Source organism: Onychomys torridus, chromosome 12 (genome assembly GCF_903995425.1).
Source record: "Onychomys torridus chromosome 12, mOncTor1.1, whole genome shotgun sequence".
NCBI classification, from domain to species: Eukaryota; Metazoa; Chordata; class Mammalia; order Rodentia; family Cricetidae; genus Onychomys; species Onychomys torridus.
The window spans coordinates 43,683,102-43,705,078 of record NC_050454.1 but is presented as its reverse complement, the minus strand read 5'-3'; positions in this window follow the sequence as shown (position 1 = coordinate 43,705,078).

The window sequence follows — 21,977 nt, the reverse complement described above, 5'->3', positions numbered from 1 at the left end:
CCACCTTGTAGGGACAGAACTTTCCAACTCTCAATTTGAACTCACAAACAAAAGACCAGGAAGATTGAGGCATAATATCCACTTGTGTCCCTTTCAAACTCCAATGTGTAGCTCCAAGCCCATGATCACATAGAAAGCATGGTTCCAACACAGTGGGACACAAAGCAAAAGAGAAAGTTATTAATATAGGGAAGAGATTTGTAGGGAATAAGGGGCCCTGTAGGAATGGAGAAAGATGTAAAGGAGGTTGGGGAAAAGTAATCAGGATATATTATTTACATGTATAAAATTGTCTAAGTATGAAATTTATTATTTAAAAGGAAAAATAATAATATTTATAATAAACTTGAATAATGGCAAATGCAGCAAAGAAAACTTGGTGTTCAAATAGCAAACTATTCACCTAAATGCTGAAAATTTCAAAGAACTCCAAATAATCTGCCTTTGTCATCAGCATCCGTGAACTGAAGCATAACTTCAGACATTAAAAATTGTTCCAATAAAGGATTAGTGGATGTTGGACAACAATCAATGCAAGAAGTGATAGTCAGTTGAAAGTCACACACAAAGTTGAACACGTGTTAAGGCTGAGTCGTTAAGCTGCCATTCCTGAACAAGACAACATGGATGCTACAAATCTGGAATCCCCAAAATGTATCAGGATAAGAGAATATCTCTTAGGACTTTTGAAGAAATACATTGAGGTATCTGAGTTAAAGTTATTGAGGTAGGCTAAATGATGGCACACCAAAGATGCTTGGGTTCTGATTTCACCAGCTTTTTTTATTCTACTATATCACAAGGCAAAGGGGAGATTTATATCTGATTAACTCAAGCATCTTGAGTTGAAACCACATGTATTCTTAGAGACACAATAATGAGGGCATGAAAGAAAATGGTACCAAAGAAGAAATTAAAGTAAGGAGCAAGTAAGAGGCAACCCCTGTGAGCCATGAATAACAAGGAGTGAATTCTCCAGGAGGGCCTCTAGAAAATGCACTCCTGGACAGTCTTTGGTTTTACACCTGTGACCCTAAGATCACAAATCTTTTTTTAAGTCAGTGTGTTTATTACTTTACTTATTGTTGTGAGCAGGAACTGCTGAGAAGCAAGTTACGGGAAAAAGTGTTTATGTTGTTTTATGCTTGAAGAAAGAACACAGCCCACTATGGGGGAGAAGACTGGGTGGTAGGAACAGAAAGTGGCTGGTGACATCATACCCACAGTTAAGAAACAGACAGCCAACAAGAAGTAAGGTTGACTATGAAAACTCAAGGCCTCCGCTTATGAGCTACATCTTCCGACAAGGCTCCCATTCTAGAGGTTCCACCATTTCCCCAATATCGCTGCTATCTGAAGACTGGTGGTCAAGCACAGGAGCCTATGGGGGATGTCACATTCCAGCCACAGTGGTGGCTTACTTTGTTACAATTTTTGAGTCAGCTACCCTATTAATGTAGTTGGAGTTTTCCTGCCTAGCCCACATCAGGACAAATCTCTCTCACCTTCCAGGCCCATAGACGCTCAGAACCAACCAAGTAAACACACAGAAACTTACATTGTTTAGAAACTGTATGGCGGTGGCAGGCTTCTTGTTATCTACTTCTTCTATCTTAAATTAACCCATTTCTATTCATCTATACTTTGCCACATGGCTCGTGGCTTACCGGTACCTTACATCTTGTCATGGTGGCGGCTGTCAGTGTCTCCTCCCAGGCTTCCTGTTCCCAGCCTTCTCCTCTTCCTTGTCCCACCTACCCTATCCTTCCTGCCTGGCTACTGGCCAATCAGCACTTTATTTATTTTAACCAATCAGAGCAACACATTTGACATACAGAACATCCCACAGCATATTAAAAATCTTGAAGACAGGAAATCAAATTATACTAAATTAACCACAAAAGATAAAATGACCAGCGTGCCCATGGGTCACAGAAGAATTCTGACACAATCAGCAAACTACAGAGAGAAAGAGAAAAGCAGAAGCTCCAAGGAAACTCCTGGTCCTTCCTCAAGTGTACCAAAGTATATGCATTTTTATGAAACATTCAATTTAGAGTGAATTTATCACAAAAAAGAAGATAAAGGAGAATCTTTCCAAAGCAATTCAAAAGACAAGCCATGCATGCAAAAGACCACTTACCTATAAAATGTAAGTCCAAATCTCTCAGAAAAATTGGAAATGGTCACGGGCAGGTGTTACCGTTGGTATATTTCCCTTGAGAGAGAGAATCGTGATAGTGGATTACTCATGATGGACAGTAACTTTGATAATTTTGAGGGAAAGGAAAAAAGATTAGTTGAAAAGTTTTTGAGCTCGAATTTAGTGTGAGCATTTTGAAAAGTTTCCTAACTCTTCTGTTCTAAACTAGATACTTGGAAAATACCTGCTTTCAGGCCATACTCCTGGTGACCGCATCCCACGTCCTAAGAAGACAATGTCTTGAACTGGTGTGATGTAGATATTGGGGGTCCACTAGTAAGAACTAGATGCTAACCCTGTGGTGTCAAGAGAACGAGATGCTGCTATGTATAGAAGACACAGAGAATGTCCAATACTTCTTTATGCTGCTCTGTGCCATGGACTTGTTTCTGATTTACATCTCCCAAGTGAACTAGGAAGTTGACTCTTAACACATCTATTAAAATAAGACAGCAAGGTTTTTGTTTTACTGTTTAAAGAAATTCCTTTTTTTTTCTATTTTGAAATTATTAATAGTAGGCAGTGATCATGTAAGAACTTAAAGAGAGCTTTCATAGATTATAGTACTCCTAATAGTTTTGTTAATGTGTTAAGTGTATTATATGTTTATGTATATGAATACTAGTATATCCATGCATGAACATTTACAGATATAAACTTGAAAATAAATTCTTTCCATTTTGCTTTGGCTCTAGATAGTGTAAAAATACTTTTACTGAGTTTGCTTTAACCAGATCCATTTAAAGCCAGACAAAGAAAATTTTGTGTCTCTTGTTTAGTTTCTTTGCCTTAGATAAGTGACTGTTAAGCAACAGGAGCATGACAAAACTGAATTATTTGAAATGTATTTCATAGATGCTACCCATTTTAAAGTAAATTTAATAACTAAATTGTTTCTTTTCCACTGTTTCTAGATAGTATATGGGTAGCATTTCAGTTGGTGATGTTTGGAGAAGACAAGGGTTTTATACAAACAGCCTCACATTTTGAGAAATTCAAAACCAAAGATCCATTCCTGTATACCAAGGGCAGAATTCACACTAGTTACGACACTGATGAGTTTACTTTGTTTTAGTGCAAATACTCATTCATAACTCATGTTGTGCTTCTCAAAACCAGGTTTTTCACCATAGACTGCGGGCTCTGGGTGAGATAGTCACTACCAGATGGCGCCCCTATCTCTTGAGCAGTATGCTCGGGGCATGATGATTTCCTAGTGCCCCAAGAACCCTAGGTTCCATTTTGTCCTCATTCCCTGTCTTCATCCTGAACTTCTCATTCTTTGCCTGTTTCTAAGTTAAAATTAACTTCAACTGAAATTATTCTTCCTGTTTTCTTTTTCCATATCCCATGTTCCCCAAAATTTGCTGGGTGAATTTATGAGAATGTTGCTACCATGCTTTTGTAAATGTTGGTTACATGTCCATATCTATTACACATTTCCATAACATCAGGGATTACATCTCTCTTCATTTCCTATATCCAGTACTTTTATGCCATACCATGGAAAGAGCTTAGTGCATTTGGATGGAGTTTTTGTTGTTGTTGTTGTTGTTTGTTTTTTGTTTTGTTTTGTTCTTTGGGGTGTGTGTGTGTGTGTGTGTGTGTGTGTGTGTGTGTGTGTGTGTATGTGTGTGTGTGTGTGTATTAGGCTGGCTTTGCTACAGTAACAATAAATGAGAAACATCTTTCAAATGATGTTCCAAATTACCACTTCACTTGGTTCTGTTGCTCATCATGCTTTCTTCTTCCCTCTCATGGTCAGCTTTCTTCAGTGTTTCATTCAATGGCCCTGGATAAAATCTGGACAGTAGTTAAACAGGTATTGTCTTCTCCTGGCAAACGAGCCAACCATAAAAAGGCAAGTTTAACATAGCACACCCTACAGTGTTAGTGAGGAGTAATTGCTAAAGTTTCTTGTGTGCTAGACAGTCTAGAAGCAATCTACAGCCCACATTTTCTCAGTGCATTTCTTTTCCATGTACATGTCCATGCCCAAATGTGGCCATGTGTGCAAGCATGCAGGTGGAAGCTGTAGGTCAATGTGAGGTGACCACCTTGATTTCTGAGACAATGTCTCTTCTTAAACCTGGAGTTCCCTGGTTGAATGATACTCGTTGCCCAACAAGTTCCTGAGTTCTAGTAATACATGTGCATATGCACCTCCTTATCCTAGGAATTGGGTTGCTGGAGGTCTGTGCCACTGTGGAGCTTTTCACACAGATGTCCAGCATATGAAGTCAGGCCCTCATGCTGGGTTAGCAAGCATTTCACAAACTGAGCAATCACCATGGTATACTTCTTGAAGATTCTAATTGAATTGTCAGACTCTCATGGATACCCACATATTACCAGTCTCATCATAACAAGTCATGTGGGCCATATCAGTGGTGGAGAGCAGTGAATTATTTTTCCTGGGAGAAACTCCAAATGGAGATAACACCTCCTTAGAAGGCAGACAGCAAAATCCCTTTCTCCTTGTCATAGGCATTTTTTTCCTTTTTTGGTTTTTCATTTTTTTATTTTAAATTCACTTAATTTTACATATTAGCTACAGATTTCCCCCATCCTCCCTCCTCCCACTCCCAGCCCTCCACCCCAATCCACCGCCATTCCCACCTCCTCCAGAGCATGGTCTCCCCTGGGGAATCAGCCCAACCTGGTAGACTCAGCCAAGGCAGGTCCAGTCCCCTCCTCCCTACACCAAGGCTAAGCAAAGTGTCCCAGCATAGGCCCCAGGCTCCAAAAAGCCAGCCCATGCACCAAGGTCCTGGCTCCACTTCCTGGGGGCCTCCCATACAGTTCAAGCTAATCAACTGTCTCACTTATCCAGAGGGCCTGGTCCAGTTCCATGGGAGCTCCTCAGCCATTGGTTCACAGTTCATATGTTTCCACTTAGTTTGGCTGTTTGTCCCTGTGCTTTTTTCAATCATGGTCTCAATATCTCTTGCTCATACAGTCCCTCCTCTCTCGCGCTGATTGGACTCCCGGAGCTCCACCTGGGGCCTGGCTGTGGGTCTCTGCATCCGCTTCCATCAGCCACTGGATGAGAGTTCTATCATGATAGCCAGGGTGTTCGGACATCTGATATCCAGAGTATTTTAAAGGACCATTCTCAGTGCCTGGAAAACAGTAAATGCTAGACACTTTGTGAACAAATGACTTCACACACTGTCTTCCAGAATCCTATTTAACAATATGTACAGTCTTTAGGAGTGTTAAAGAGCATTAATATGCTGACTTTCTAATACAAACTACCACCTAGATTAATTTTTGTGGTGTGCAGGTAGGAGGTGGTTCCTACTATATTAAAATCGTTTACGACTAACACTGTGATGAAGATCATCATAGGTCATTTTGAGTTCACATATACTTTGAAGGATCTTAGATATGGCTAGATGTTTGAGAGGACTTTTTAAAACTTTTTAAATTATATTTTGCTCAACTATTATCCAGTGGCTTTGAAGTGCTTTTCACTCGCAAGAATTTTCATGAACCATCAACAATCCCAGGCCTAAATATTAACATTAAAAGATAATTTAGGACTAATATAAAGAAGGATGTGCCACTCCGTCTAATGAAAGAACGAATAAGTAGTGGACAGCATAAGGGAGAGCCCACTAAAGGAGTACTACTTAAAAGATATTTCTGAAAAGAGACTAGGTGGTCTGCTCCGCTGAGAACCCAGAGGGTTTGGCTTCATAGAATGAAAAGGACAGGCTGGATGCAGAAGCCACAGTGAAGGTTGCTGCAAGCCTTAAAGAAGCTCAGCTTCTTCTGGTACCCAAGCCCCAGGTCTCAACCCCAGGCTGCATTATAGTCCTTAACTCTAGTGTTTGGTTCTCCTCAAGAGGGAGACAAATGAAATCTGTGGCAGCTCCTATGAGATGGTGACCAAGAACTGCCCCACAGAATCTTGGGACTGAGATCCCCATGTAAGTTTCCAGGATTCCTCATCCGGCTGTAAGACCAATTGGCAGAAGCTGACTAATTTACCTTCCCAGAGAAGGGTGGCTTTAAAGGGAATCCAAGAGATGCTAACTTCACTCAGTTTGGGAATACCTGTGCCAGAGACACCCATCTAAAAGGCATCCACTTTCTTCTAGGTACTGACAGTCCTTGTGTAGAGGGCTATGTACACGTTACTGCCTGGGACAGTTCCAGATCTGGGTGCTGAACCACAAGAAAGCATGTTTTGGAAGGAAAGAAATACTGGGGAAGCACTCAATCTGAGAGTGCATTGTTGGCTTGTGCCCTGCATAGGAGGTGGAGCCCTGCAGCAGGGGGTGGGGGTGAGCAACACGAGCCAACAGAGGCCTGGAAAGGAGGAGACCCAAGCTCTGCCCTTCAGCTTCCATCCTTCGCCAACCTGGACCCGGACATGCCAGAAGCCATCATACATGGACAAATTCCAAGGTAACTTTTATCCAAGAAGACTCCTCACTAATACAAAATCAGTAACGGAAAACAACCTATTATTCTGCCTTCAGATTCTATTCCTAGTAAAAGACCTAGTAAAATTACGTGTAGAATTGCTCTTTTATCACCCAGGAGTTAACATCCCTGCGGCAAGTTTCTTATGATCTCTTTTTTTAAATATATAGTCATGATTAGAAGACCATGTTTTTTATAATACATTCTATATTTTCAATTGTGCAACACACACACACACACACACACACACACACATATACAATTGGTTTTAAGGTTAACATAGTGGAGTTTGTATATATATAATTTTATATATATATATATAATTATATATATATGGTTTTATTTTTGAGGCAGAATGTTGCTACACAATTGAGGCTAGCCTTGAACTGACTAGTTCAAGCTGAACTTGAATTCCAATGACCCTCCTGCCGTAGTTTACATAGGTCAGGGATTATAGACATGTACTATATCATAGGTGACTCATTTTTCTTGTGGAATTCACAGACTGTAGATGCAAAATCTCTCATAATAAAGACTATGAAATTCTCTAAGTATTGGATGGTTTAAAATTACCTCTTTAGTTTGGGTATCCACCCTTAAAAGTGAAGTTTTGTTATAAATAGATTTGTTGCTATGCTCACCCTACATCTTTAAGTCTTAAAAATCAATCTTAAATGCCAGGACATTAAATTCTAACTCTACAGTTACACAGAATAATACCTGAGATAATTGAGAATACTGCACAACTTTCACAAAATAAAACCAAATGGCTGTTATCTCAGGAAATGCTTTAAACGTCATAATCTTAAAATACTTAAAATATTTTATTTCCTTATTATAGAATAATTACTTGACAAAAGAATATCTATGTTTATCTTCCTTCTCCCACATTTCACTTCTTAACATCTTTAAAATTGAGAATTTAAGGCTAAATTTTATTTCAAAAGCTAATTTCTTAAGTGGCCTTTGCTGTAAGCTGAGTTTTAACAGTGTGTATTTTTTATTCCAGAAAGATGAATATATTTAATATATTTTAAATTGCATCATATTTTATGAGATCTCAAGGGGTCCATTCTTATATGAACTAAACATTATTACATAATTATTGCTTCAGATATCTCAAATGATAACTAATTAAATATACATAATATATATTTATCAGTGAAAAAATTGCAGTGTCTCAATTCCTACTCCCCCAACCCAAAATGTTGATGTTTCTACATAAATTTTAAGGGGTAAAAACAACAGAGCACCTGAGAATATTAATTAGCATTAGTATTTCATGTGCAAATGAAACACGTTTAACAAAGGAAGTGACAAGATCTTCCAAATATGACTCCTGGAACAGCATTAGTCTCCTTTGTATGTGCCTTTGATTTATGGTAAAATTTTATTTCATTATTAACTTAGACTATTGTCATGAAAACTTATGTCTTAAAAGAAAGTGAAAGAATTACAAAACTATCATTCCTTCCCTTCTTAATTCTGCAGTTTTTACAACAGATTATGTCAAATTCTAGGTCTCTTGATACCTATACCCTTAAGTTTAAGGTGAATTACAGACATTAGTCATTTAACCTTTTCTATAAGTCAATAATTCTTCTGTGCCCTTCTTTATTTATTGAATAATAACATTTCACCAGTTTGTAATTGGGTCTTTTCTACTAGAAGATGCAAACAGATAAACAACTAACAAACACAGAGAGAGAGGAAACACAAAATTTTTAGACCTTATAATGGCAGAAGGAATTTATAGAGAAATGATAGATACTAGATTGGTTGGTCTTTAATGCTGTACCCTATCAGAGACTTTTTTCCTACCAACATTTTCATGTAAAAGTTTTATTTCTTTCTAGGGATTCATTGCATTAATGACCTAGATAGTAATTAAGTGGATAAATTTCCTGTGCTTAAATCAATTATTAACACAGCTCAAAATCTCCCCCTTTTTTTTCTTACGTTGTTATCCCTTGCTTGGCTGCCTGTTAATCTTTGAAATACAAAGCCCCAAGAATTGTAGCTGTGTTGGAGGCAGATACACTGCCCTTCACAAATAATTTCACAGAACTTCCCAGACCAGATGCACCTTGCATTTTTCCCTAACTGAAGGTGAGTCTGTTGTCTAAAGATCAATGGGGAGTTGGTTATTTGCCGCACATGATGGCATTGTAACATTTCTGATGGCTTTGAAAAGCACTGCTAACTAATTTTTCTTTCAAGATATTATTTTAAAGAGCCATAAAGCAATGACTTTATCTAAATTTTACTAGGGATAATTTATGTAATTATCCCATGGAAATAAAACCTGTTGTTATCAAGTCTTCATGCTCACAATGCAGGGACCTCTTAGTACCTGTCTCTCTAAAACATTAGAATAACTCAAATTCTGATTTGGGCTTCATATTGACACATTTCATTTTACGACCTATATAAGCCATTGTCTAATGTAGAAGCTTTTGTAGCATATTGAAGTGCACAGTTTAAAAATAATTTCCTATCATTTCCAGACAATTGCCCACAGACAACAAGCCATTCTGGGCAACCACTGCAAATGGTATTGCAATGGAAATATATGAGCCACTGCAACCAGCAATAGCATTAGGAGCTTTACAGTTCCTTGCTTTTTTATTCTTCATTGTAGGTTAACGTAGTCCCCCTACCCACCTTTTATAAACTATAAATACATTTTCCCTTTGTTACAATTCTTTCTCCCAGTTAATAGAAATGATAAGGAATCCCAGATCTGTTACTGAAAGAATTAACCGTACTCACGTCAGTTAGGCTGAGACAACACCTAAAAAACATATGGAAGTCTAAACATAGTTAGAATACTAATTGAATCAACAAATTTTTTAAGATGAGGAAATTTTTTGTTGTAGAAAATAATCAGAGACTAAGTATCTTTAAGAAATAAAAATGTGTGTAGTAAAATACTTTTTGTGCTTCTTAGCAGTTCTGTAATCCTCTTGTTACTTTGGTAATTGTGACCCCTGGAGTAGCCATGGCAGCAGAACCTGTCCAATGGCAATAATGAATGGAGCGATACTGAACACCTGACCTCTTACGACATGTAGCACTTACTCATAACTGAATAGGAATGTTCTTTCTTAATACAGCATGGGTGGCTTCATATTCTAAAGCCAATCTTGGATTGCTAAACCCCCTCCTTTGTTTATTTCTACCAGCAAGAAACAAGTCAAAAGAAGATTTTTTTTAATTAAAATATAAATTCATCATTTTCCATTTCTTGTTCCTCCCTCCAACCCTTTCCATTGCCCCTACTTTCTCTCAAATTGAAGCTCTCTTTTCATTTGACTATTATTGTTACATGTACTGGTATATAAACTCACAAATATACAACTTTCTGAGTCCATTTAGTGTTGCTTCTGTGTATTTGATTTCAGAGCTGACCACTTAGTATTGGGTAATCAGTGAGGGGCTCATCCCTGGGAGAGGCTAATAGTCTCTCTCTCCTTCCCTCCCTCTCCCCTCCCTTTTCAGTCTTTAAGAATACAAAATAAACCTCTTTTTAAAATTGTACACAAGATGGAAAAGGAAAGACAAATACCATTAAATGGATTCTACTGCTTATTGCCGGTCTTAACCTCCCATTTACTTCCTAATTAGGAAGTACTGGCTATAATAATCAATAGTAGCCAACCTGGAGGGAAGAAGCATGATAGCAAATATAGACTATTTTGTTACGGAAAAAATATACTTCTTTCGTCAGCAAGATCCCTTTGACCAGCGAGTCTTTTAGAAATGTAGGATTGCAGATCCCATCCAAATGTACTGAATCACAGGCCCTTGAACAAAGTCTCTGGGTGATTAGTAGAAATAATTTCAAATTAATGTCATCCACTTGAGCTTCTTATACTTCAGGAACTTGAAGAAAAATCACACTTCAGTTCATCAGCTTTCAAATCTGGACATTACTACAACCATGTTCTATTATAAGGAACAATGTGGTGAAGAAATTCACCAGCTTCATGTATTCTGTACTGTTGGGATATTTTAACAAGACATGCACAAAATAAAACAGAAACAGTTTCATTGAAACTATAATAATTTCATTGAGGCTATCATACTGTGAAAACTCTGAAACTAACATTAATAATAAATACAAATTGAACATCACTTAGAAGTGTTACCATATAGAGTGAGGATTCTCGTGTGACTTTTAAAATGTAAATGAAAACAATTTCAAAACTCTATAAAAGCTGGAGACTGCAATGTCCCCCTTTCACCCACATACACGCATATTTCCTGCACACAAAAGTCAGCACAAAATAAATGTTCTATCCTTAGTGGATAAAGAGAGGTAGGAACATTGAGCAATTTTCTACTGTGTATTCAAGTATAAAAATCAAGACGTTACTAAGAGGTATTATTATAATTAGCTATATACATGCTATTTTCTCAGTATGATGATTCTAATGGATTCCTTTTCCATGGTTTACTTCTTTGCTATTGCAAAAATGATGGCCCAAAGAAGAGCCATTTTAGGTAAATTTCATTAATAACCCCCACTTCTTTACAAAGCCGCAAGTATAAGAGCTTAGATGGATATTCAACAATGAAAGTAAACAAAGCCTTGATATGGTTTATGTAAGAGGCTCTCAACTAAACTATTTGGGCAAGAGAGCCTGTGGAAGAAAACAGAATACAATGAAGGTCTTTTAGTGTATAATATCATATGACGAATAAATCAATGTCTCCTAAGATGCTAATGCAGCAGTTATGCAGAAGGACCATGGGGAACCTTGGGAAACAAACTGTATGCACCAACTCTTGTGTAATAATTTGTTACAAGTAACTGATTTTTAATAAAGAAAAGACAATTAGACAGAGGCATTTTGCTCATCTTGCTGTTAATTAGCAACACCAAGTCATGGTTGAATTGCTTCTTCATGATTCTCCTTTTTTCCAGTAAAATTACATTCAGAGGGTAAAATCTCATTGATTTGGTAAATGCCACATGTGTAGACTTTCTCTACAAACTGGAGAGCTTGTTACTTGAATTTAGAAAAAGATGCATACAAGCTGTCTGTTCTGTGTATAGACAAGCATAATGAAAAGAAAAAGATTTGTACAGACCTCCACATGGTAGGCTATAAATTTCCAGAGCAGATAAAAATTATATTTAAAGCAGAAGTAACTACCTTGTTGTTGTGTGATATTTTCTTTGTGTTCTTACAAATAAAGCTTGCCTGGAGATCAGAGGGCAGAACTAGCCACTAGTTAACCATGGAGGCCAGGTAGTAGTGAGACACACCATTAATCCCAGTACTTGGGAGGAGGAAGCATGAAGATCAGGAGTTTAAGGCCACCCTGGGATACACAAGATTGAACCAGTCTAAAGGAGAAACAGAACTGGGTGGTGGTGGTGCCTTTAATGTCAGGACAAGAGAGGTGCAGACAGGAATATAAGGCAGGTGGAGACAGGATTTCACTCCCATTTCGGTCTGAAGATTCATAGAGGTAAGAAGTTTAGTGGCTGCTGCTCTGCATCTCTGATCTCCAGACAAGCTTTATTTGTCAGAACACAAACACAATATCACACAACACCTTGTCTTCAAAATTCACTTTTAAAAGATATATAAAAGTGTGGGGGAAGACAATATTTAAACCATTTTACTTAATAATACCTTTATTTCATGAACTCTAGGGAATACATTGTATCTATCACCTTGATAAAAGTTCCAAATATTCTTTCAATTAGCAACTATTTTATCTTTGTTTTAAAAAATCATGAAATGGAGTACTGCAGTCCTGGTAAGCCAAATTCACGCATTTCCAATATGGTAGGTTTATTTCACATGGAAATACACTTACTTAGCTGTATGAGGATGCTTAGGTCTGTGAATTTCTGCATCCTTTGTCTTTGTAAATTTTTTTTTTACAATTTTCTCAGAAATACTGTGTTTTGAAAACATATACATGTACCCCTTTTCTGTGATAAAAATGATGAGGAGGTTTAATGATGTCATTAACCAATGAGACTTGGTGAGGAAAATTATCACAGAAAAGTAAATATTTCAGAAAAGTAAATAAAATGGAAACAACGAAGCCACCAGTAGACGCAAACAGCCGTTGATAGTGGTAGTGTGTGAGAATGCTTTCAGAATAATGAAAGCAGGTTGTGAAGTGCATATGTTTGGCAAGACAAGACAGCAGACAGAAGAGATCTTTCAGGAAGAAATAGGAAACAGTAATAGGAAGCAGGGAGGCAGCTATAAAGACAGGAATTAGAAATTAGTTATTTTTAAGACCAGATTGGGAGACTTTAACATGTACAAATTAAAGACTGAATTATGAAATAAGAGGTCCAGAGATACTAAAGAGGAATGAGCATCACTGAGCAAAGAATGGCAGGGTTGAACAAGTAACAGGATATTGATGTATACCAGAAGCCCATGACTACATTCCCTATGGACATGAAAATTGTCCATATAGTCACACACTCTGTTAGGAAGTACACATTTACTAGGCCTGATTCTAGCAGTGGTAACAGTTATTTTCCATCTTTAAAAATCTCACATTCACCTTTTATAATAACAATTTTGGCTTTTTGCCAAAATCTACAGGAGGACTCAGTAGGAGACTGGGATCATACCCACTCAATGTACTTTGTGAACTGACCTTGTCAACTAGTGTATTTGGGTAATGGTCTCCTGTGAAGCACTGGACTCTTCAAGATCAGTAGGAGCCCCTGAAATTCCCAGAGACCTCTGATCCATCCACAGACTCCAGCAGTCTCTCCTTCAGAGAACGTGTAAGAAAGGGACATCATCATGTACAAGTATTTAAAACACAGCAGAATGTACTTGGTTCTCAACAGCTATGACATGTGACAAGCATCACCTTTTGGTTTTACCACTAACAAGAGAAATAGACTATAATAGATAGTTCACTCTTCCAATTATTGTCTTGGATAATTATACACTTGTATAATTATCTTGCCATTTCAACCCTTTACTGTCTCTGTCATCCTCAGGTAATTCTAATACATTAAACCCAGAGTTGAAGGCCTACCAAGATGTGTCTCCCATAACCCTAGCCAGGAAAAATATCGGCAGAGGTGTCCAATTTTATTAGCTTATTTTGAATTTACATGTTTTCTTTTACCATCCCCATCTTTCTCTTTGCTGGGAAAAGCAGGTTTATTCTTCTGTGAGAGAATTAGTCTGTGATAATTGCTGCATTATGCTTCCAGGCCTGAGCAATAAAGCACCACAGAATGGCCTAATGACTTATCTTCTTGCATTTCTCAAGACCAGAAATCCAATAAGGTGCATTCAGTCCTTGATTCTGATGAAGACCCTTCTGACAGCATGCAGACTCCACCTCTCCACTTCGCCCTTGTGTTCCCTCAAGTCTTCTCTTCTCTATGCAAAAGGCTGAGCAGAGTTGGGCAAGTTGCTGAAATCACCAAGCAAGGCCTCCTTCCTAGAATCTCACTTAACTTTAACAGCCTCCTCAAAGAGCTTGTGTCCTTATGTAGTCATAGTATGAGGTAAGAATTCAATATATAAAATTGAGTGAGTGGCAACTGTTAATTCAGAGTCATTCTCTTCTGAGGCATCTTATCTTACAGTGCTTCATTTTATTATTCTATGGAGAACTGAACAACACCAAAATGTACCGTCAAAAGAATATACTTTTTAAAGTGAGTTTCACTTATTAAAGCTCCATCTGGTTTGTTTCTAGCTAATTATGTCCAGAAGGGTCTTTGAACCATCATCAAGTGATCTTGGGATGCGCTGGTAGTTTGTACAGCTCTATAAGTTCCTGAATCAATCATGCCACTTCTTGTTATCTGATAAAACATGTAACATTCACTGCCTCATACAAACAGTGCCATTATAAAAAGGTGTATATGTGTTTTTTCAAATCTTTGAATATTTTTACTGCAAAACCTAAGGTAACTAAACGGTTAGAGAAATGGAAAATATGTCCTATGAGGGCTTGATACAGAAGGTGAGAATGATAGAGTGGGAGAGGGAAGAGACAGGAGAGAGAGAGAGAGAGAGAGAGAGAGAGAGAGAGAGAGAGAGAATAAAAGAGAATAAATGAGAAAAGAATTCCCAATGTATGGGTTAACTAATTACTTAGAGACACTGTAACAGCTCATTGGGCAATCCTGTAATCAGATGAGCCCAAGGGATGAATATGATCAAGTTTATAACAGTTCATTTTCTTTGAATGCAGCTGTATACAATGCCCCAGGAGGTTCTTGAAGCACTGAAATACAGTGACTGTTTTGATTAATAACACATTCAATCCTTAAAACTCACAAACAGAAAAGCATATTGTTAGGCCTGGAAGGATATCCAGAGGTGCTATGGAACCCATTCTGGAGAGAAAGTGAAGTGGATGAGAACATTTTATGAATGGCCATTTTAATTGTGTTGCCTTGTTAAAGACAGTCTTTTCAAAGTTTCTTTTTGTCATGTTTTTTTTTTTTTTTAATTTGTGCCTAAGTTCCTAAGGCTAGACTATGCTGAGATTGCTATAATTGTCATTTCTCCCCCAGTGGTTTTATAGCCAACAAGGGAACATTAGCACCCACTGATTCCTTGTGGAACATAATCTATTTAAAGATACTTGTTTCCTCTGAATCTTTTTTTTATAGTGTTTCACTTCGTTGTTTTATTATTGAGAAATCTGCATAGAGGCAGAATTGGAGCTTCCAATGAGTTCACTTGTCTCTCTATTTATTCCTCCCTGGAAGTCGTGAGCCTTGTTGATAGCAGCCCAGATGGGTGCTAGGGAAGCAATTATGATTAAAACCATGATGGGAATGTGGCAAACAGCAGGGTGTCTGTGAGAATCAGGACTCTTGTTAAGAACCTAATTCCCCCAGTCAGTCATGACTGCTATCTTAGGGTTGTCTAGTTCTCAGTAGTTAATGAGCTACTGTGAGGTCTGTCTGTCTGTCTATGTATGTATGTATGTATGTATGTATGTATGTATGTATGTATGTTTGTATGTATGTTATGTATACATGCCAGCCTTTGTATCTTGAGTCATCTATGTCAACACTGTTTGATATATTTTCCTTGAATCTAACAATGTTTTCTTTCAAGTAACAGAAATTTACATTAACAAAGTGCATTAAATAATGCACTAAATGTACAATCTGATTTTGCTCAGCAAAACCTGGCATATACATAAAATATAAATTTTGTTCTCTTCTATTATTTCTCTCTAAAGCCAGATATGGGCAATTTAGTGAAGAGAGGAAAAGCTGCAGTAACAATGAGACATTTTTAAAACTATTAAGTGACTTTTCAAGAGAGATATTCTTCATTAACAAAACTCTAATTCAGAACAATGCTGAATTATTAGCAAAGCATTGAATACCTATGAAAATCCAGTTATTACAGGTGACATATAAAGTAGCATGCAAATTTTGTCTTAAGGAAGATTAAATATGCTCATAAACAAAAATGAGTATAATATTCAGTGAATACTCAAAGTATCAAAGTTAGGTTTTTTTTACTCTTTGCTCTTTGGGGGCTCACCAACAAGCTCCCAAATAAATATGCAGAGACTTATTCTTACTTATAAATGTCCGGCCTTGACTTGGCTTATTTTTAGCCAGCTTTTCCTAAATTATCCTATCTTTTGCCTCTGGGCTTTTACCTTTCTATATACCTTTTTCCCCTTCTTATTCCATGACTAGCTGTGTGGCTGGGTGGCTGGACCCTGGGTCCTCCTCTCTTTCTCCCTTTCTTTGCTCCTCTCTGCTTGGCAGCCCCGCCTGGCCCTCTCCTGCTTGGCTATTGGCCATTAAGCTCTTTATTAGACAAATTAGGTATTTTAGGCAGGCAAAGTAACACAGCTTCACAGAGTTAAACAAATGCAACATAAAAGAATGCAACACATCTTTTCATCATTAAACAAATGTTCTATAGCATAAATGAGTGTAACACATCTTAAAATAATATTCCACAACAATGCCCTAGAAATATAACTCTGGGCTAATACTATTACTAACAATAGACATACACATTTTTCCAAATTGAAATGATTCCATTTAAAGCTACTATGCAAAATCTGATTGTGACTTAAAATAGCTATTTCTGTATGGATAGAGATTTTTGGAGATCAGATATATAGAGTAGAAAGGGATTGGCTTAATTCTACTCTATGATATTTTTGGCCTCATTAAAGGGGTATGAAGAAGGTTGGGGTGGCTTCCTGACAGGAGGCTGGATTCATATGAAGACTTATTCATGAGTATGTCTATTACCTGAACAGGGATTATTTGAAGAAAAGGGCTATGATTTGGGGGTTACATACAAGTCTATCTCACAACCTAGCTTTCTCACAGCATAGCAACTTCTTGATTGTTGGCCTTATTCTGTGCTGGCTCAAGCATACAGAAGCAACTGTTCCAATACACAGACTGGAAGCTACCTGCCATCTTATGATGCAGCTTCATCAGTCACATGATGCCATTCCCACTGTGTTGGTTAAAATAGCCCCATACTTATTTACATTCAAAGGGAGATGCTGCCTCATTTTTTTGTAGCAACAATGTCATGAAATTTGGACACAATGCTATTTTGTTTTGTTTGTTTGGAAGCCACTACTTAAATTTTTTATGGAAATATATCATAGGTACAAAATGAATGGATGATTAATGGGTAAAGTGTACTTCTCAGATAGACACATCGATAACTGATTTAAGGGTAAAATGTTGTTCAAACTTAGAAGAGAATTAAAATTTAACTTTTTTATGAGAACTTTCCTAAACCAAAAGGAGTTATTCTACCATGTATGTTTCAGATCACATTTCTAGTTTTTCAGGCAACTGCTCAAACTGCCCTGTCTTGTCTTAGCCTCATTCTTCTCAGCTTCCGAATGCCATAATGGATATTCAAGAAGTTTTTTTGAATTGTTGAAATTCTTACAACTAATAAATGGCAGATGCCAGATTTTAATTCAACTCTCAAGATTTGTTAGTGCTTTCCATAATTGTTTCTCCCATTTCATGGGTGGCAAAGGAGAAAGGGGCTCACTGAATTCACTACAAAGACAACTTCTGAGGTTAAAATCACGAGAATCTCAAAAACAATATTGGGAAGGCCAGAAAGCTATGACATTGAAATGGATCTCTGCTTCCAGCATTGTACAGTAAGTAAATGGTGGTAACCATTTCACTTAAAGATGGAGCAGATTAAAAAAAGACTTACATTATTCTGCAACAGGAGAAAAAAGAAGCAAGACTAGCAACCTTATTTATGGTCCACAGTACAGAGTGAGAATGTGTTAATTTTAATAGCAAGAAAGGGATGCAGATTAGTGGTAGAACATTTGGCTAGCACAATCAAGGCTCTGCCCTAATCCCTAGCAGCAACACACACACACACACACACACACACACACACACACACACACACACACACACTTTAAGATAGCAATCAGAGCCAGAACATAAGCATTAAAAAAACAAAAGAGCAACAACATGACACTAGACCCTATGTATGTACATTATAGTTCATGAACCAACGAAGCCAGTCCTGAAAAATTTTAGAGTGGAGAATGTCCTGTTGTAAATTCTAGAAAGTGCAGGGAGGATAAATTTAACAAAGAGAACTAGATGGTTCTTATAGATTGGAAATAGATAGCAAAAAAGTTTGCAAATGCCAGGTAAATCTATACCATATAAAACAGCAAACTCCTCGTAAAGACAGAGTGAAATTTTCTGAGGCTAGCTTCAGCTTCCCTTAAGGTGTGATTACTAGAATAATCTCTGCAATCTAAACAGGGACTAGGAAAAGGACATACCAACTTTGGAGTTTTAGCATTGGTCCAGGGATGCATACAGATTCTGGAAACAAGTTAAATTTCAACTGTGGGGTAGACAAAACAAATATCCATGCAGTGCATTGGAATTCCTTACCATTTTCCACTAACCAGGTAGTGGATTCTAAAACAATGTTTCACTGGTCCTTTTCAGGAATTGTCACTAAACGGTAGCTTGACTTTGTGCATTCATTTAAAAACTCTTGACTGAGTTCCTATTTTGTTGTAAGCAGTAAATTTTCCTATAAAACAATTGATTAACAAACTTCCTGGTCTCACGCTTAACAGCTCCCATACATGATACTCTCTTTTCCTGCAAAATGCTCCAATTTATTTCAGATTTATAGAAACAAATGTGATGATTTATCAGAGATATTAGCACATTGTCACACAGGTAAGAACATCAGAGCTGGTGCTAATTCCCTCTCTCACCTTTATTAACTAATTTAACTTTTCTGTTTTTTCTCTTCAATCCACAAACAAAAGGTCTAGTGGTGTGTGAGGTTCCTGTCAGTACATATGCAAGTGTATAGTTAGATTCCTACCTAGCACCTACAAAATAAATGTTATGACATTTCAGTGTCCAACCCTTACTCCCCACACTGAAAATATACTTCATTTTCTCAGGAGTAAATCTCCTAATATTAATTATGCATCAAAATAAAAGGTCCTTATAGATAGGCCCATCTGGAAATAGTTGAATAGTGTTTAAAAACATCACTGAAAATGATTGTGCTTTTGACACACATTTAAATGCTAGTCAGTTTTTCTAGGCTTCTTCTGTTGAAAAAATTTATGTGGAAAGTTTGGGTTTTCTCAGTGAAGTTATTCTTGACTTTTATTGGTGGTGTTGTTCACAGATGTCTTTGAAAACACAAGGAAAGTTAAGTGAATTCCCCATGGAAAAATCCTCTCTCTCTCTCTCTCTCTCTCTCTCTCTCTCTCTCTCTCTCTCTCTCTCTCTCACACACACACACACACACACACACACACACACACACATACACACACACACCTCAAAATACAATCTCATAGTGATCCCCTTGAGATTAATGAACCCCAATTTTGAGAACTCCACTGATATTCAAAGATATATTTGCTTAATATAAAAGGCTAAACTTTTAACTGGAAATTTTTAAGTCCAAGAAGCTGTGAAGTTTGATAAATTACCCTTTAGCATTGCAAATATCACAAAAGGAAAGGCTTGAATTGATTTGATTTCACATGCCATGTGTGAATATTGATTTCAGCCCTGTCACATCAGCCTTTCTAAAGAAGAATGAAGAGAAAATTCACCCAGCATTTCAAGGTAGACCTACCTCTGCTGGTGATGAATAGTGAAAACAAGCCACATGGGTTCTGGCTATCTCATATCAGGTCATGGCTGCTTCTATGTGTCCGAAAGATTAGTCAAATAACATTGATGTTCCTCCATGCAGTAATGATTTCCTTGTTCATATAGATTGAAATAGAAGTTATTTGAAGTGTCTGTATTTATGTCAAAGGCAGTTTACTCTGAAAGTTCCACTTTTCTTTTTACTAGTTCTAGGTAAAATCCCTCACTTTTTAGTTCTTATTCGATAATTGTTCGTTTCACTTAAGTATAAAATATATAAATTTAATGAAAAATCAAATGTTTTTATTTTGTTTTCATAAATACCTCAGTCCTTCTAAGATTTTCTTTTCCTTACTACATATATGAAATGTCCTTTAAGAGTTACCTTATGTTCAGATGGAACACAATAGACTATTTGTAGTAAATATCATCCATAATATGTTTCAGGTCCTGTAACACGGACATCATAACATAATCCAGCTTGAAATTATTGTTTTAAATCATCTAAAAGTGCAAATGACAATATAACATATTAAAATATTTTAAGATGTTGCTGTGCACCTAAGCTGTGCTCAGTGGCCCAGCTCAGACACAGCTAGTCAGCCCCTCCTTCCTGGATTGCCTCTGACCTCTCCTTACTCTAATATCAAACTGTCTCCAGCCTATCCTACACAGGCAGTCTGTCTAGGGTACCATGATCCACATTCCTCTGCCCCTGGTCCCTTCATATTCTGGAAGGCTTTTCCAGGCAGCCCAGGACATGTGCCTAGCCTAGCACAGAAACACTGCCGAATCTTCCTTTCCCTGTGGTACTCTGTACACCTGGCCAATAGTTCACACAGCTCAGTGTGGACTCCGCAAGGTAGGCCTCCATGCTGAACATCTTCTGGTCACTCCTCTATCCTAGAATACTTCTTTTGCTGACCCATGGCACATGGCCAGGCCTGGCAGGGATCGGATAATGCTGCTTTACCCACCTTGCCTCACCTCTGCTCCCTCCAGCTTCTCTCAATCTGATGCCTACTTTAAGACCCCAACCTCTTAGGCTGAAAACACATAGCAAAAGAAACAGCAAACAACCTAGCCCTGGATGCTATTTCATTTCATGTTTGTGTCATTTCAAATGCACAAACAATATAAAACAAAAACAAGAATACTGTGTATTCATCCCAAAATGATGGTGCCTAAGAAAAATGGCTTAGATGAAGTTCAAGACATGAAACTCAAAACAGCAATTATCAACATGTTGAAAGTGTTCAAATAATTTAAAGAGGACAAGAATGAACTGAGAGAAGACAGGAAGAAATTGAATGAAGTTAAAAAACTCAGTTAAATAGGAAAGACAATTCAGGGTATGAGAATTCAATAAAGACATAGACATACTAAAGGAAATCCAAACCAAAATGAATCTGGAAATGAAAAGTTCAGGTTTTCAAATACAAAAGCAAGTTGCAAAGTTTCATCCACAGAATGGATCATGTGGAAAACCGAGTAACGAAGGCTTGGGGATAAGACAGATGAATCTGATTATTCACAAATGGTACATTAAAAACAAAACATACAAACAAACAAAACTAGAAATGGAACACATGAGATCTTTGAGATACATAAAGAGATCAAATCTATAAATTGTAGATATAGAAGAAGAAGAAGAATTCTAAATTGAGGTCACAGAAACCACTTCTTTCCACTCCTATTTATCAGCTTGTTTAGAATTTCATAGATTATTTCAGTCATATTTCTCTGTCCTTCAACTACTCCAAGGTCCATCTGATTTTCCTACCCACTCAACTTTACATTTCGTCTTTCAGTTCATTACTTTCTATATCTATAAAATTAGCATCATCATAATGCTAGTTTCATAGACATAGTATACATACATATATATAGTTAAAATAATTCAGTAATATGTAAAAATTGTTTTTGTAAATTACTTTTGCCTAGGAGCGTTTGTTAAATGTTAATAAGTAATGTAACTACAAGCATTTAATTATCTTTGCTCCATATGTCATATTTGGTCATCAGACACAAATCACATTTTATGTGTTTTCAATTCTCCCATCATAGAACTAGTGCTTGATATGTGAAACTCAGTGTTTAGGTTGTCTCCCATGGCACCTTCCAAAACAACAAGCTGCATACCTCCTGGCAATGAGCATTCAATATTGAAATTATTCCAGTCTGTGG